General features: G+C 44.8%; 1 long non-coding RNA gene across 1 annotated transcript in view; it reads left to right on the top strand.

The window, feature by feature from the left end:
* The first annotated feature begins 3,642 nt into the window (after positions 1-3,642).
* Positions 3,643-17,562, top strand: part of LOC131492927 (uncharacterized) — a 45,576-nt gene continuing 31,656 nt past the window's right edge. The window contains exons 1-2 of the long non-coding RNA XR_009252352.1: positions 3,643-4,113; positions 5,398-5,603. This is a non-coding gene — a long non-coding RNA (uncharacterized LOC131492927). The remainder of the gene's footprint in view (positions 4,114-5,397; positions 5,604-17,562) is intronic.

Genomic DNA, 17,562 nt, shown 5'->3' with positions numbered 1-17,562 from the left:
GCATGCTATTCTCTGGTAGAGACCAATGAAGATCCAGGCTGTTAGTAGGACACTGAATTCCCTAACCTCTTCCATCCCAGAAAAGGTAACGGATATCCTCTTTGGGGCCTAAATAAAGGCATCCTGAGTGTACTGGCCTGGGCAGAATTAGGTATCATGTTACCCAAGTGTACTCTTTGGTCCTAAATAACATTTGCTGGGGACTTTAACCTGAAGCCTTGCCTACTTTAAAGAGGACAGCCTAGCTTCCTTTGGCCGGTTCTTAATTACTAGGGAGTAAAAACACAAGTAAACAATAATTCTCAGATATTTCATGTTCGATTTTGCAAGTCTGGTGAGAACCTGGTGGGAGGCACTTGGGAGCTGGCAACTAAATGCCACAAAGCTCATGCCAGTGCGAATCCAGTGATCGTTGGCAGCTTCAGGCATGCCGGCCCTGAGGGTGATGTGTGGGTATTGAGGCCTTCTTAGCTGGCAGTGTAGGTTTTCTGACATGTGTGGAATTCCCAGTATAAAGGTGGAAGATGAGCTCATAGGTGAGCTTGCCTGGTCTGGTTTGGCCAGTCACACGGGGAGATGTTTGCCATAGATAAACTGAGTTGTTTTTCCAACAGTGAGTCCATAAGACCACCTACTCCCCACAGCCCTTTCTAATAGTGAGTCTTCAGTACTGCTACTCTAATCGTCCTCAAAATGTTAACCTTCCCTGACACCAGCAGCATATGGGAGCATTACCGTAGGGCTAGGCTAGAAAGGCCTTCAATTTTAAGGTATGTGTTCTTATGGGATTTTCAGTTTGGAGAGCGAGAAAGTGAAGGAAGGGATATGGTGAAGAAAGAAATGCCTGGTAATTTTGGAGTATTTACAATGTTCCAAGCCCCATGGTAGGAGCACTAGTACATTATCTTACTGGACCCCCAGGAACCCGTTCTACAGATTGGGAAACTGAGGGCGAGAAGGGGTGGGTAATGTGCCCCAAATTGCCCAGCTTGGAGGTTTGGCACAGCCGGCATTCTGGCATTTGAAGCCAAGACTTGCTTATTATTTTTTTTGTTTATTTTTGAGAGACAGAGTGTGAGCAGGGGAGGGGCAGAGAGAGAGGGAGACACAGAATCTGAGGCAGGTTTCAGGCTCTGAGCTGTCAGCACAGAGCCTAACACGAGGCTCAAGCTCATGAACTGTGAGATCATGACCTCAGCCAAAGTCAGATGCTTAACCAACTGAGCCACCCAGCTGCCCCCAAGACTTGCTGTATTAAAGTCTTGGTTGTATCATTCTCTCACACTAACCTTTGAATAATCTAACTGCTGCTAGATCACCAATGTCTTTTAGAAAACAGGGGACAAGACTGTATTCTGGCTCGGTTCCAAGGAGGGTGTGGAGAGGAGTGGTCTGGATGGAGGTGGCCTTTACTGGAGAAGTCACCTGGGAGAAGAGAAGACAGATATAGGGAAGCGTGTTTGAAGAGTCTGACAAGAATGGGGAAGGGCATCCATGTCAACAACACTTCGACCTTCCCTCTTGTACATCCTTAGTTTATAAAACTGCAGGGCAGGGCCCCGTGACCTAGGGTGACAGGAGACCCAGGAAGATTGTGAGTTGGAGGAGAGAGGAGGTGAAAGGGTGATGGGGACCAGGGTGGGGGGCGTGTCTTGGGAACAGCAGGGACAGGGAGGGATAACAATGACAGGAGGGGAGAAGAATGAAAGAGAAAGGAAATAACCACAAGAAACAAAACAAGGAACGAAAGAGCAGAAAAACATAGTCTATAGATACTGGCTGCTCAGGCTTCAGTGATGACTGAATATATCTCCACCTGCTGGCCAGACATCATCCTTTGCCCGTGAACTTGAAGACATCACTTTTGTTACTGCTTGTAGCTCTGTGTTGGTTGAAACTCACAGCTGAAGGGATGAATGCTATTTCTAATGGGCTGACTTCCCTCAGGGGAAATGTTATGTGAGGTCCAGTTTCTGTTCAAGAAGGGCTGTGCCTGAGGAGCTTCTCCTTGCCGGCTCAGCCCAGCCCGCCTGAGTGCCCAGGCCAGTGCTCACCCAGCCAGGAGCATAGCTTCTTCCTAAATCCCCGGCATCTGTAGGCTGCTCCACTTGGACCTTGCTGAGGTTGCTAGATCTCCAGCTTGAGTGTCAGGCTGATCCAGCCTGCTCGACTGACATACTGCCCGACAGTTCCAGCCTGGGTTCCTGGCTGTGTTCCCAACAGAAACTGTGTTCCTCAGAGCCAGGATTCTGCTGGGGGACACCCGTGGTTGTCCACCCCTTTCTCATTAATGCTTCCTTTTGTGCCAGATCCAATGTCTAGGGACACTGACACCTGCTGAAATTGAGGCCTGAGCCATCCCCTCCCCTCTGGGCTGGTGTTTGAGTGGGGATGCTACTTTCCCCTCAAGCTAGCCTGGCAGCTGAACAAAAACAAATAAAGACACTGTATCTCCTCTCTTTTTCTCCCCTCTTCCTCTCCAGGGGAAATGGAAATACAGCTGGAAGAGTATGTGGAAGTTACCTTGGGGGTAGGGGGGCATTGGACCCTAATTGTAGTTAAACATGATTCTGTAAAAATCAGGGGAATTCATGAAAGATCATGAGGGAAGTGCCATGATCGAACTGTGTTTCAGAGCTCTGTGCAAGCATGGTAGACGTGTGGGAAGAAAGAGAGGTAAGTGATGGAGGCCAAGGGGGGGCCGAAAAAAGACTCTGGCTCAGTCCACGTGGCGGTGAGCAGTGAGTATGGCTTGAGACAAATGAGCGAGGTGAGGCCCCACAAAGCAGGTGTAACCTTTGAACTTTTCTCCCTCAACTCTGTGCTTATGAGCTGTGTCAGGGGTTCTTGCCAGTACCCCACTGACTATCCAGCAATCCATTCTGTGCTTCTTGGGTGTTTGAATATTCTAGAAGTAAATTGGGGTTGTCCACATAGGATAGAGCTCATGGTGTGTGGTCCTGTTTAACAAATTACCCCCAAATAACTTAAGACACAAAATAGGTACCATTTGAGTTTGTGAGGGCCAGGATTTGCTGAGTGGTTATGGGAACAGTGCTTGGGACCCTGAGGCTTCTCCTGAGGAAGCTGGCTGCACAGGGACAGAGACAGAGAGCGTGGGGCTCTAACAAAGCAAATTAGCTGAGCGATTCTGGCTCAGAGTCTTACGAGGTAAAAGCTAAACTCCAGGCTGGGGGTGTAGTCCTCTCAAAGCTCGGTTGGGGGTAGATCTGCTTCCAAGAACTCTCAGGTGGTTGTTGGAAGGAAGCCTCAGTTCCTCAGTGGCTGTTGGCTGGATACCCCAGTTCCTTGCTGCACCAGCCTCCTTATTGACTGCCTAAGGTATCTCATGATATGGCAGCTGGTTTCCCCCAGAGCAAGTATAACATGTAACATTTGTGTGGGAGAGACAGAGGAAACATGACAGAAGCTGCAGTTTTTACAACCTAATCTTGGGAGTTGCACACTATGTCTGCTGGATTCTGTGTCACACAGACCTATCCCAGTACAGTGTGTGTTTGTGTGGAACTGCACATAGGTATGAATACTAGGAGACAGGGATCATAGGGGGCCATTTTGGAGGCAGGCTACTATGCAGGGCTAGAGAAAAGCCTAAGAACGTTGATGACTGTGTCTCTCTTGTGCCGGGCAGCCGGCAATGGGCTAAATCCTGATGAGAGGAAGTCCACTGTTCCTAAGGGAGACTGAGTGTAGATGGCAGTGTCTTCTAGTGATGACTCAGCTCCCAGGAGCCTGCGCAAAGTCTCTCCCTTTGTTAGAGTCCCATGCTCGATGTCCCTGTCCCTTTGCAGCCAACTTGCTCAGGAGAAGCCTCAGGATCCCCAGCACTGTTCCCATAGCCACCTCTCCCTGTTTCTCCCTTTCCACATTCTCTTTTTTAACCTCAGGAAAATTCCTGTCGAGTTGTGTTTTCTTCAGAACTGCTCTATCTAGTTTATTTGCTTTCTCCCCTCCTCAACCCTATCCTCCAGTTCTTTTGTAGGAGATCTGGAAGGCTTGTGAAACCCAGAACCTAGTCATTGACCACTTACAAACCTTGTTTCTCTCTTCTCAAGGGGACAGGAGGATGTGATCTTCAAAATTTCTCAGGAGGTGAGAGGGTATGCTTACATTCAATCCATGTGCACCACGAAATGGAAGATAAATGGGCCCCTTATGTTGCCTGATTTAAATGGCTTACTGACCATTTTTTTACTATGGAGCTATCGGGGAGGCATGGGAGAGTGAGGAGTTAGTAGTGGGTCCAAGGAGCTAAAATCAAAGACACCAACTGCATGAGGAAAGTCAGAAGCAGGGGTGCCTGGGTGGCTCAGTCGGTTAAGCGTCCGACTTCAGCTCAGGTCACAATCTCGCCATCCATGAGTTCGAGCCCCGCATCGGGCTCTGGGCTGATGGCTCAGAGCCTGGAGCCTGCTTCTGATTCTGTGTCTCCCTCTCTCTCTGCCCCTCCCCCGTTCATGCTCTGTCTCTCTCTGTCTCAAAAATAAATAAAACGTTAAAAAAAAATAAAAAAGAAAGTCAGAAGCAGATTGAGAAAAGAAATCCTTGAGTTCATTTGGCACATTCTGAACAATTTAGTATCCAGTTGATGCTGCTGAAGATTGCCTAGGGGAGTGGATTTGGAGGTTTAGAGGCACTGGTTGTGTCATAGCTTGGTTAACCCTGTTTAATGCTCTGACTGTATGACTCAGCACGTGCTCTTATGATACTCAACCGCCATGAAAAGAGCTCCTGTTCTGTGTCAAGTCCTATATCAGGTGCAGGGGATATGGAATAAAACCAGGGCCCCAGGGAAGGTCTCCTGTCCCAGTGGGAAAGGCTGACTTACAAGCAGAGGATGTTCCACTATAGTGGGTACTGTGATAGGCACATAAATAACGTTCTCTTGGAGCTTGTGAATGGGTTAGAGAATTGGGGAGCGAGGGTAGGTTTAGAGAGGCTTTGCTACCTGAAAAGTGTACGGTGGGAGACAAGCTTAGTTTTCCTTGTCATCACTGAACTAGGCTTCTCTGAGACCTGTCAATGGCACTACGAAGATAGCCAACCCCATATGCTTTTGCTTTTCCATCAGGCATAGAGGATGGAAACTATTGCCCAAAGAGCCCTCCTGGTTCCCACAATGTAATTGAGTAACTCAGACTGGCAGCCTCCACCTTCCTTCTTTGGCTTTGGAGCAGTTCCATCATTATTGGCTCAGAATCCCTGGGCCTTGGTGAATTCCTAGCTCCTTCCATTTTCCCTCAACTGCTCTCTTCTTGAATTGCCTTATTTAATCCTATCAAGCTTTTTTTTTCCCTTCCCTTTAAGGCATTTGTATGTTAATGAAAAAAAATCTGTAAATGAAGATAGTTTTTATTTTCTCTTTTGTTTTAACAGATGATTATTTTTCTTGTTTGGGCTTGAACAGAGAAAAGCATCAGCAAGGCTCTTGTTGAAAAATTCATCTTTTTGCTGGTGGCAAGAGCCACACTGGAAGCAGGAATAAGGACAGCTGCATCTGTTGTTTAGATCACCGTGGAGACAGCAACACTCCTTTCCCAGTCCGTGTTTTCTTTTCCTGCCCTTTGAGCAACCCTCCACAAGTACGTGGTTTATGTGTATTGAAGTAGACTTTAAAAAACCCGTTGGAACAGACTCCCTTTTCCTATCAAGCACAGTGAAGGACCTTTTCCCCAAGTGTCATTAGAAGACAGTGTCCTCGGTCCTAATCTGGACTTTGCTGGTCCTTGGGGATGCTGTTGGCCATTCAGTCCCTGACATAGTCCTTTCTGCCTTGGATTCTTACTCTAGGCCGCCTTTTACCAATTTTTCCCTCTTCAACAGCTACATAGAGACATATTAAGTTGCTGTCCAGCTCTCTCTGCTTGTGATAAATCACTCTGGACTCCAGGGAAGGAGAGAGTGGCAACATCAAGCTAGACCTCCAAGTGATCTCTAGTGGAAATTGTACTATTCCTTAAGGTCTGACTCATGTGACACCTCCTTTATGAAGTCTACCAGGTCATCAGCAAATAGGTTAATGTTGTCCTAAATACATCTGCTCATCTCTTGATGAATACACTTATCACACTGTATTGTCATTTTCTTTCAATATACCTTAAAATTTTTTTTAATGTTTATTTTTTTTTAAGAGAGGGAGAGAAAGAGTGAGCAAGCCAGGGAGGGGCAAAGAAAGATAGGAAGAGAGAAATCTTAAGTAGGCTCAGCACTGTCAGTGTAGAGCCCGATGCGGGGCTCAAATTCATGAACTGTGAGAACGTGACCTGAGCTGAAACCAAGAGTGGGATGCTCTACTGACTGACCCACCCAGGCACCCCTCAATATATCTTTTAATGAAACAAGATCCACAGGCTTGGAACCAATTTAGAAGCAGGGCTTTGTATCCTCCTCTTTGCTTCATCCAGAGCTCCTGACCAAGCCCCTGGCAGAGAGTTAGTGCTCTTTAAGTGTATTTGGATGAATTAATGAGCTCTGAGCAATCCCAAACATGTACCTTTGTTGCTGTTTTTTTTTCTTTTTTACTTCATTTTCTCGGCCTTGGCTGGAGGCCCCATGTGGATGGTGTAAACTTGCACCATCTACTTTCTCTCCTGGCAACAGAGATTCCATTTGTGAAATAGCCATGACTTCAGTGCTGAGTCCCATCAGAAATGGTGCTCAGGGAGCTCCAAGCCTGAAAGCCTGGTTGGGAGCTCCAGGCCACCACTGAAAAAAGAAAGGTTTGAGCTCTTGTCAGATAGGTTAGTGGATATTTGATTTTATGGCTTCTTTATGGATACTGAAACTTGTGTTATCAGAGGGGTCATTTGCAAACCACAGCAGATCAATGAACAGGAGATGTCCTTAGCTGTAGGTATTTTAGTTGGTCTCTCTGCTCACAGAAGAAGAGCACTGTGTGTCTGCCCCCAGGCTATGAGGCAAGAATCCAATCGGCTAATTCAATGTTGACATTTCCCAGCTTGGGTGGCACCTCAGTCTGGAGGCAATACCTTTCTCAGTAAGACTGGCACTAGGGACACCTGGAGTGCTAGCACTTGGAAGGAAATATGATTTGTTTTCTCCAGTTCAGTGGCTTTGAGGTTTAGAGCACTCATAAGACACATAAAATAATTCTTAGATGTTAGGAGTCAAACCGTTTAGCTGAGAAGTTAGGGAATTTAGCCTGTGAAGGATTAGCCAAGAGTTCCCATCAAGGACTCCATCCCGTGGGCCATTTGCTGAAAGGCATTACAAATAAATGTGCTTTGTCTCAGAGACTTGAGTTCATATTCTGATTGGGTCACATACTGGCTGTGAGACCCAAAGGTCTTGCCAAAGCAAAGTCACTTCTCTGAGCCTTGATTTCATTGTCTGCCGAGAATGGATATAAATGTCTACCCCAGGATGTTATTTTGAGAGTTTCAATGAGATACTGTATGAAATTTAGCTCTGACACATAGCAGGCTCAATAAAAGATGAGGAGGAGGAGGAGGAACTGGCCTCCAGCTCTTCCCAAGCTTGGAATCTGTTCCAGCTGGTAGACGGAACTTCAGATTTGTAATTGTCATTTCAATTCTTTCATAGGGTTCAAATTTGGGGGGACATTTATAGAATAATATCCAATTGACATCTGTATGTTTACTTCATGATACCACCCTATCATCCCAAACCTCATGAAAACGTTTTTAATGTTCATTTTATATGTAAAACAGTTGAAGCTCAGAGAAGTCAAGGTTCTATACAGTGCAGATGGGGCAAGAGTAAGTCTCAGCTTTTCTGAGCTTCGATCTCCTTGGGCAGTTTACTGCTCTTTGCTGGTAAAGCAAAGGAAAAATCTGATCATGGTTCACACTGTAATACAAATAAATGGTATCTCCTAAAGCTGTTATCCTTTGTACTAAAATGATAGGTCCCAGGGAGACACAGTTATGAACAAGTGTTCCCTTTGGAAAACAACCCAATTGGAACACTCACCAATAAGTACTCAGGCACTTATGTGAGCTGTGATGTTCTAAGAAAGATTAACTTCTGACTTACAGACAGGTTGGGGTGGTGGTGGTCACAGCCACTTGGAGAAGGGTAGTGGTTCAGCCTTGAAGACTATGGGTCAGTTTACTGGAACTCATTGTTGTGATTCCTAATAGAGCCATAATGGAGAGGCTTGGGGAAGGATGGGCATCCAGTAATGTGGCCATGGTGCTGTCATAAACATTCCCTGGGTATCTGTACTCAGTGTGGTGCACATCTATCTTGGGGATTGGACCATCCTGCTTACAAGTCTGGGCAGGCTCAGGTAACTGTAGCCAATATTTCTGCTCAGAGATTCTTTCCATGAATGTAGACCGTGGCTTTTCATGTTACGTATGAACACACGCACATATGTGTATATCCCAGACCTGGCTTCTTTGGTCTCTTGTGGAAGGGTATTTCACCACCTTTGCCATCATCAGTGGATTTCTCTGTTGCTTTCTATAGTCTCCTCTTTTCAGGTCTCCTTTGCATCTTCATTGCACAGTTCCTTTGTGACCTTGAATTTCCCAGGTTGTCTCTCCTCTGACCTTGTTGTGATTGCTCCTTCCAGCCCGCCTGGCTGCTCTCCCCTTCATCATCAGAAATCCCTGTGGGGAGTCTACCTGTTTCAGGTGCCGAAGCCACTTAAGTCCTGACTTTAGAATCAGGGGCTTCTCTCCCTCTGCATCAATCTATCTCCTGGTGGTTTGAGCTCATTTGTTATTTCTTGCAAACTAGATGGTCGCAGCATGGCCTCCGCTATATTTTCCACCCCCTGCTTATTAAGATGTTTCACAGGGAAATACAAAAAGGTAGTGATGCATTTTAGTTATAAGAAAGATTGTGCTCAGCTGATCTATAATTCGACTCTAGATGGAATTTCAGCCTCCATTTCTCTTTCTGACTCTTGCTGATGTTGGGGCTCTGTTCCTCACTATTAAGCTGCCTTTGCTTCTGAAAAATTACTTTCCATACATACTGAGGGTCAGCTTTGTAGAAATGTGAGCAGAGCATTAGGCTGCAGAAAGAGCAAGTCTCAAGCAGATTGGGAGAAGAGCGCTGAGTTTTTTAATTTCAGGCCCATGGCTTATTGGCTATACGATCTGTATCAGCTTAATCAGCATTCTTGAACCTTTAGTTACTAAGCAGAGACAGCAACTTGTTGATTGAGGACTAAATTTGATAGCATATGAAAAGGGCCTAACTCTTAGTAAACCCTTCACAAAGGCCCCATTTTCCCCCTACCCAGTGCGATAATGCTTACGTGTGTTTGGAAAGAAACGTCAAACCATGGGTGATGATGTAGGTTAATGAATTGTTTATATAACTCCAGCAGAACAATAAACAAGGACATTACCTAAATAGACCTTGAGCATTCAGATCTGTAGACACAGAAAGTCAGATAGCAACATTTGGGTTACATGGGCCTTTCTGTTTGGACGGGAATTATACCAGCGGTTTCTGGGGTGATGACAGGGTCTTACAGTGGCAGATAGAAAACACGTACCATCGTATCTGTGCATAAGGGATTCCCAGTGAATATTCTTTTTCCTTTTTATTCAGAGCTGGAAGGAAATGGGTCAACTAGACATATAGGCATAAGCTAACTTCGAAGCCATCAGGCTGCATTGTGCCTCTGGGCACATGTTGTATGGATTCCTGGGCAGGGGATGGCCTTATGTCCTACAGCTGCGGTGTGAGGCTGGCTCCAGCAGATGTCTCTGTGATACAGGCATCCTCAGCCCAACACACAGGCCATCGGAATTGCCTGATGGCCCCACAGAGCAGAAATGCAGGCTGTGGTGTTCAGGCACATTGTCTAGCTAGACGATGTTTATGGGGGTCGACCTAGACACTGTCTTGGGCCTGAGGATGATAAGCACTGGAGCTGGTGTTGTATTAAAGGACACTGAATAAGAAAAAGGAAAGGAGTGTATTTTTCCCCCCAGGAAGAAGAGGAAATTCATATCTCAGGAACAGAGTGGCTCAGAAACATTTTCAGATAAAGGACAAGGACATACTTAATCTGGGTGAAGGTCTGGGAGCTTGGGGGAGGTTCACATATTGAGCTTGAATACGAACATACTTCAGTTTCTATTGTAACCTTCATTTTTAATAGTCTTTTAGTCTTTTTAATGTCTCTAGAAATGCATGGTATGTTTCAGTGACTTTTCTTGGCTCCCTTAAAAAGGGATAAGTATAGCCATGCTTGAGCCCTCTGTTTCCTTAAAAGGGTAAGTCCTTCATGTAGCTTTAGAATTTACATATACTGCAGGCTGTTGCAAGATGAACTTGAATCTTAAATAGCTCTCCAGGTAGAGTTTTCAATGGTGATACCTACATAGATGTGTCACTTGGGGGTTTTCTATCCCTGAACACCATCCAAGTTATGGGTGTTGCAATTCGGGCGCTCAGTGATCTAGACAACTGTGAGTTGTTTCTGAGATAAAGGACCAGAACTGCAACCATCCAGAGGAAAGTGGGGATTCTGACTTTAGAGCTAACAAGAAACCTGTTGCCCAACATCTCCAGGATGTCTTGGTTGTGGGTCTGTCACACAGCTTCAGATAGGGCAACTTATCTGACCCATTGTCATAAACAGCCAATCGATAACTTTTGGTGAGCTTATATATATCATAGATTTGGAGCTGTGCAAGGGCCTGGGGAATAGGCAAGGAAGGTGCAGGCAGGGTTCCCATGCCTAAGGAGTTTACTACTACTTGAGCCTCTTGAAGTGACTAATAAATGGGTTAGGAAGTGACTAAAAACCCACTGGGGAGATATAAGCTCAGGCTAAGTAAGCTATGAGAGTCATCTGTGTGCTTGGGGGGTTCTGGGATGACCTGGAAAAGTTGGAAGAAACTTAAGGCAGGGAAATAAGTTTGAAGTATGCTTGGGTTTGGATGTGTGGAAAATCGGGGAAGTACTTATAGGTGGAAGAAAACTACATGAGAGAGGCAGCAATACGTGTGGTGTGGGTGGGACTATGCTAGAGCAGCTCAGCTAGAACTACTGGTTATGGACTGAAGAAGAGTGAAGTTTACATTGGTGACAAGTAAGATAAGGCTTCGAATGCCTTTTAAATTTAAATAATTAAAAACCCAACAGTTACTTGTATAGGTAGCATGGTACCACTAGGGAAACTCATGTTGTAGGAATGTGCTCCTGCTGTGTTTCAACCATGTATGTCCAAGGCAAGTACCATTGATCTTGTCATCCAAACCAAAACCAGACATTCTTGATTTATTTTTCTCGCACTACCTCTGACCCCTACAGACGACTGACCTTTGATTTTAAAGGGATACCAAAGGGCTGGAACCAGATGCAGGGTGGCAATGTGGGTTGAAATGGGAGAGACCAAAGCAGAGAGGCTGATGGGAAGGCTTCCACAGCAACTGAGGTATAATATGACTTGGGCCTGCCCTGAGGGATTTGAAATGGCTAGGAACAGATGGGGATCACTCTGGGAAATACTACAGGGTGATGGTAAGTCTTGGGGATTGGCTGCACGCAGGGGATGGGACAAAGAGAGGTGCGAAGGATGACTTTTCTTTGGAGCGGTTTTGTTTTTAGCTTTGATGTGCCAAGAGCATTGTTAGGCCCCTAAAAGATAGGAAGACTTTGAGGGGGAGTCACTTTAGAATGAAAGACGAAGAGTATAGTTTGAAACCTTGTGAAGTTGATGTTACCACGCACGTGTGGGCATCTAATAGCATTTGAAAAGGTGGGAGTGTGTCTCTAGGGGATGGAGCCCTGTGTTTGGGACCCATAAGATATGAGTCACAGCCTGAAACATGGTGAAGGCAGAGAACAAAGAGAAGGCAGAGCACAGGCTGAGGGGCTTGGTCTTGAAGTTAAGGGCCACGGAAGAACTTGCCTATGACTGGGATAATCTGAAGAGAGCTCCCTTTCACCTCCGTGTTTAATGCCCTATTTCCTGCCATTCTTTCACTGGTGTCCTGAGCATTTCTCTTCAGGGATATAAAGACCATATAGCTCCCCTCTTTGGCCAGGAGATATTTTGCACTTGCCCCAGAGGGTCCTAGTAGGTTCCAAATAACGAGAGATCTAGTCCAGCTGTCTGTGTATGAAAAGTAAACTAAAGCCTAGGGAGTGTGGAGGAGTGACTTGCCAGAGCTGTGCACTGAAGGCAAGTAAGACCACAGCCAGTGCAAGGACTTTAGCCTTAATACCTGTGCTTGTCCCCTTTGCAAAAACCGTGTGGGTCATTGTCTTGGAGCTCAGGCATTGGGATCAGGCAGGCCTGGGTTCACATAACACGACCCCTTTCTAGGTCTGACACCTTAGCTAACTTTTCTAGGCCTCAGCTCCCTCACCTTTAAAGTGAAGATAATGAGATTAGCAACCATGTTCGGTCCTCATGTGGATGGTATGAGGCGACACCGTGAAGGTTCTGAGCATATTGCTACCAGAGAAGTGCTTAACAAATCCATTAATGCATTGACTCAAGCAATAATTGTGGTACATCTATTAGGCACTTGGGGTCAGGAATAAAATCCATACTGTCTCTGCCTCATGGATCTTACAACCTTGAGGAAACAAACAATCGAGTGGTATCAGAGATTGAGAATTAACAACTGTGAGAAGGACTATCTAGGAAAAGCACATGACATCCTTATGATAAACAACAGGGTGGCCTGGTCTAGTCTAGGGCTTAGGGAGAGCTTAAAGCTAAAGGATTCCCAGGAAGCCCCTGTATGGAGACAAGGGCAGAAAGAACTTCCTGTCCAATAGAAGAAAGCTGTGTAAAGGCCACGAGGGTGAGACAGAGAGAGAGGGGGAGGGAGAGAGAGAGAAGGCCAGTGTGGCTAGAGCTTGGGGGCATGTAGTAACCTTAAGGGCTTTAAGTCATTAAGGGCTCCCTCCTATATGATCATCCCAGTCTGGATCAATCTCTGTGAGGAAAGGAGACCCACTCCTCCTAGTGGAAGGGAAATTAATCAATTTACTGTATAGTTGATATTTTGAGTATCTTGGGGGAAGCTCAGGGTACTCTTAGGACCCCACATGCTCCACTTTCCAGGTTTGCCAGTTTTGGAAATCTGTTCAGCCTCCACTTCCTGCTCAGTGAGCCCTGCCTCACCCTTATCCTACACCTTTAACTCCACCACCTACAGGGCTGCGCCCATCACTATATCCTCAGCCAACCTCAGGGCTTATTGCACAGAATGTTGAGGTCATCTGGTAATAAGTTAGTCACAAAGAGAGCAGGAGGAGGAGGAGGAGGACAGGGATGCATTTGAAGCATCAGCTTAAATTGAGAGAGGTATTGCTCCAAGACAGTGGAAATCTACTTACCAGGAGAGAGACAGCTTGTGTTCAAAAAACTGCGGTAATACCTTCCCAGATGTTGCGTACTGATAGTAATTCCTGTCAGTGTTACTGATGGGAACACAGAGTGGAAGGAAAGAGAGCAACCACAGGCAGTATAGCCAGAAGGAATGAAGAGGTCAGCTTGGGTTAAGCATTTCAGAATTAGGACCGTGAAAGGCACAGAGCCGCTTGACCCCATCCCCTGCACCCCTCACCCTGGTCATCGCACTTGGCTTAAGAATCCCCCCCCCCCCCCCCATGCTGCAGTACTACTTCAGCAGCCATCAGGTTTAACTCCTCTGAGAGCAAGATCTGCTGGTGGTAAATCCTGTTTAATCACACCCTTAGACATAGTGCAGATTTGCAGGCCAGCATGCCCCCTGGAAGATCTGCTCCATCTCTGACTTACTCATAGCTGATTTTCTTCTGTATACCTAAGCCCTTTTCTTCTGCATACGTAAGCCTCTGAGGTCCCTACATGTCTTGTACTCAAACTTGTCCAGCTTGTACCCTGTTTTAGTCTCTGAACCTCCCAAACTCCCAGTGAAGGATTGATGAGGGAGTATGGCTGCGAGGGAGGATGCTGTGCTGGCCGTGTCCAGGGCATGGGCAGCTGAAGTCCTTATGGAGGTGAGACCAGTTGTTATTTTTCATTGTCCTAGATATCAAGGTTAAAGGGATCCATAGGCACTAAAGAATCTCACAGCATTTTTAGATTTGGAAGAAACATTAAAGTCTTCTGTCCTCGGACACAGCCAATGGATTCCAGAATTCCTTGGTGATTCTCCAGATCATTTAGCTGAACAGGAAACCTTAAATACAAGGAACTTCCTCATATTTCTGGTATTATGTGATACTTATTTTGAAGTTAAAAGTTATTTTTTCTGGATGCATAGATTTCTGAGGCTCTAGAGGAGAATCTGACAAAGGTGGGGGGGATGCTCCCTGATGCTGGAGGAAGGGATAGACATTTGCTGGGTGTCTAATAGAAACCCAGCTCAGAATTAGGCATATTACATTGATTTGTCAATGATTTTCACAGCTCTGTGGGCTAAAGGATAATGTTACAGCTTTAAAACCTATCAGCTCACTTCCTCATTAAGTGGTAGAGCTAGAATTTGAAGCCACATCTGTGAAACCAAGCCTATGGTGGTTTCACTACATCAAATTGCCTTGTATTTATTTATTTATGCATGGAGGCAGTAAAATCAGAAAATATATTTCGTAGGTGCTGTCTCCTGGAGTTAAAAAATAACACCCAAGCGTCACACTTTTCAAGCCCTCAGTTCTTGTCATCATTTATAAGCATACCTCAATGCCAGCCAGTTGCACCTGTCACCTTCCTGCCTTGAGGAGGGTGAGGATGAGAATTTCTATGAAAGATTTACAGCCTGAGATCAAAGAGGCAGTCAGGGTAAAGTCCAAGCCCTAGTCCCCAAGTCCTTTTTTTTCCACATGCCGATAAATCCAACAGCCCCGCTCTGTAGTCAAACTGCTTTTTATTCCTGTGACTTACTCATTCCATAACTGGAGGTCTGTATCTCCTCTTTCTTCACCCATTGTTCCCATCCAACCCCTCCCCTCTGGCAACCACCTGTTTGTTCTTTGATTTATGAGTTGGTTACTGCTTTGTTCACTTGTTTTGATTTTTAGATTCTACATATAGATGAAATCACATGGTATTGGTCTTTCTCTTACTTCATTTACCATAATACCCACTAAGTCCATCTGTGTTGTCACAAATGGGAAGATCTCATTTTTTTAAAATGGCTAATATTCCAGTGTATGTGTGTGTGTGTATGTGTGTGTGTGTATGTGTATCACATTTATGCATCTGTTGATGGACACTTAGGTTGCTTCTATATCTTGGTTATTATGGATAATGCTGCAATACACATAGGGGTACATATATCTTTTTGGATTAGGGTTTTCATTTTTTTTGAGTAAATACCCAGTAGTGGAAATATTGGATCATATATTTCCATTTTCAATTTTTTATGAACTTCCATACTGTTTACCACAGTGGCTGCACCAGTTTACATTCCCATCAGTAGTACATGAGGGTTTCTTTTTCTCCACATCCTCACCAACACTCGTTTCTCATCTTTGATTTTAGCCATTCTGACACATGTGAGGTGCTATCTCACTGTGGTTGGTTTTGATTTGCATTTCCCTGATGATTAGGGATGTTGGGCATCTTTTCATGTTTCTATTGGCCATCTTCTTTGGAAAAATGTCTGTTGATGTATTCTGTTCATTTTCTAATGTCTTCAAAATCCTGACTTTAATTCTTTTGGTTAAATACACAGACATGGGATTGTTGGAGTATGGTTATCCTAGTTTTGATTTTTTGAGGAGCTACCATACTGTTTTCCAGGCTACTGCACCATTTTGCATTACCAACAGTGTGCTAGGGTTCCAATTTCTCCACATCCTTGCCAACACTTGTTACCTTTTTTTTTTTTTTTTTTTTTTTTTTTTTTAAATATCCTAACGGATTTTAGGTGATCTTACATTGTGGTTTTGATTTGTATTTCTCTGATGATTAGTGATAGGGAGCATCTTTTCCTATATCTGTTGGCTATTTGTATGTTTTCTTTGAAGAAATGTCTCTTTAAGTCCTTTGCTCATGGCAGTTTGTGGTAGAGAGAGGTCATGGTACTTATCACCAGGGAAATAGCCCAGGTGGGCCACAGAGTATCTTTTTGAGTGTCATTTTCTCAGTTTTGACATTTACATTACTCTCCTCTTCTGACAATTGGCTGACTTTTAAAAACTGTTTTCAGTCCACTTTGGATTTTTCATGTTTTTCTGAGCTTTATGGACATTTTGATGGGATGTTGGAGATGGCTGATTCAGAGTCTCCTTTTGATGACTTTTAAAAATCAGAGCTGATAGATATTAGGCTAAAGCAAGCCCAATTTCAAGGCACCTCTTCGAGCACCGACTACTGGACTTTGGGCTACCCGTTTGGAGGCCACCCAGAGAGTTCAATTAGTGCTTCCAATCTTAGTCCTACTTGCTCTTGGATTACTCTTTTTTCCCCAAAATATATCTGAGTTCTCTGATTTCATAAAGGCTGTGTAGGTGATGCCACAGCTATTTTTCGTTTTTCTTGAACATAGGTCTTCTCCGGTCCTTCTTAGCCTTAAATCATCTTTGCCTTTTCTTGTTTCCATAGATACCTATTCCGTTATTTGGGGGGAAAATACCATAAGAATTAATATTTAGTTATTTGTGGGGTGCGTGACTTCTTTATCCAAGCTGCTTTTTTTTTTAAATTTTTTTTTTTCAACATTTTTAATTTATTTTTGGGACAGAGAGAGACAGAGCATGAACGGGGGAGGGGCAGAGAGAGAGGGAGACACAGAATCGGAAACAGGCTCCAGGCTCCGAGCCATCAGCCCGGAGCCTGACGCGGGGCTCGAACTCATGGACCGCGAGATCGTGACCTGGCTGAAGTCGGACGCTTAACCGACTGCGCCACCCAGGCGCCCCTATCCAAGCTGCTTTTTTAGAGTCTCAGAGTTTGGTATTATTTTTCTTTAGGGTATAAACTTTTTAATTGGCATGCAGCCTCCTCATTAGGTGATACATGGTTATGTATTCACACCATCAAGGTGGGATCCTGGCAGGATCCCTGCCTTTGTTATGGAGGAGCTGCCAGGACTAGGGTGTGTATAATTGCTTCAGATACTCAGAGCCAAATCTGTCATCTCCATGACTGCCTGATGACTGGTGAGGAGTACCTGCCAGCCAGTCAGCATCAGCAGGTGCATCCAGGCCAGGTGCCAGAGCCAGGGCCCTGAAAGCCTGTAAACTAGCAGCATCTCTCTGTAGAATGTGTTTGAAATTGTTTGGAGTGGAAAATGAAGAAAAATGAGAATTTCTGCTTTAAAATATTTCTGAAAAATTTCACGAAATGATAATTTCCATTACTTTGAATATCTCCTATATAGTGATGACTTTGAGAGTTCTATCTCAAATCCAGACCTCTTTTTTGAACTCCAGATCTCCCTCCTTGACAATTCCACCTAAATGGTAAAAAAAAATTTATAACCTTGCCATCCTACCCACAAATGTCTTCATCCACTTTGTTCCCTAACCCACTATAGCAGCCCATCTCTCTTCTTGCTCCCTGGGAATTCATTGTGGACATCTTGACTCTTGTCTGTTTCACACTTGATCTAAAAAAAAAAAAAAAAAGGAATATTATTG

The sequence above is a fragment of the Neofelis nebulosa genome, chromosome 13, assembly GCF_028018385.1.
Source record: "Neofelis nebulosa isolate mNeoNeb1 chromosome 13, mNeoNeb1.pri, whole genome shotgun sequence".
NCBI classification, from domain to species: domain Eukaryota; kingdom Metazoa; phylum Chordata; class Mammalia; order Carnivora; family Felidae; genus Neofelis; species Neofelis nebulosa.
This window is presented reverse-complemented; position numbering and strand designations above follow the sequence as displayed.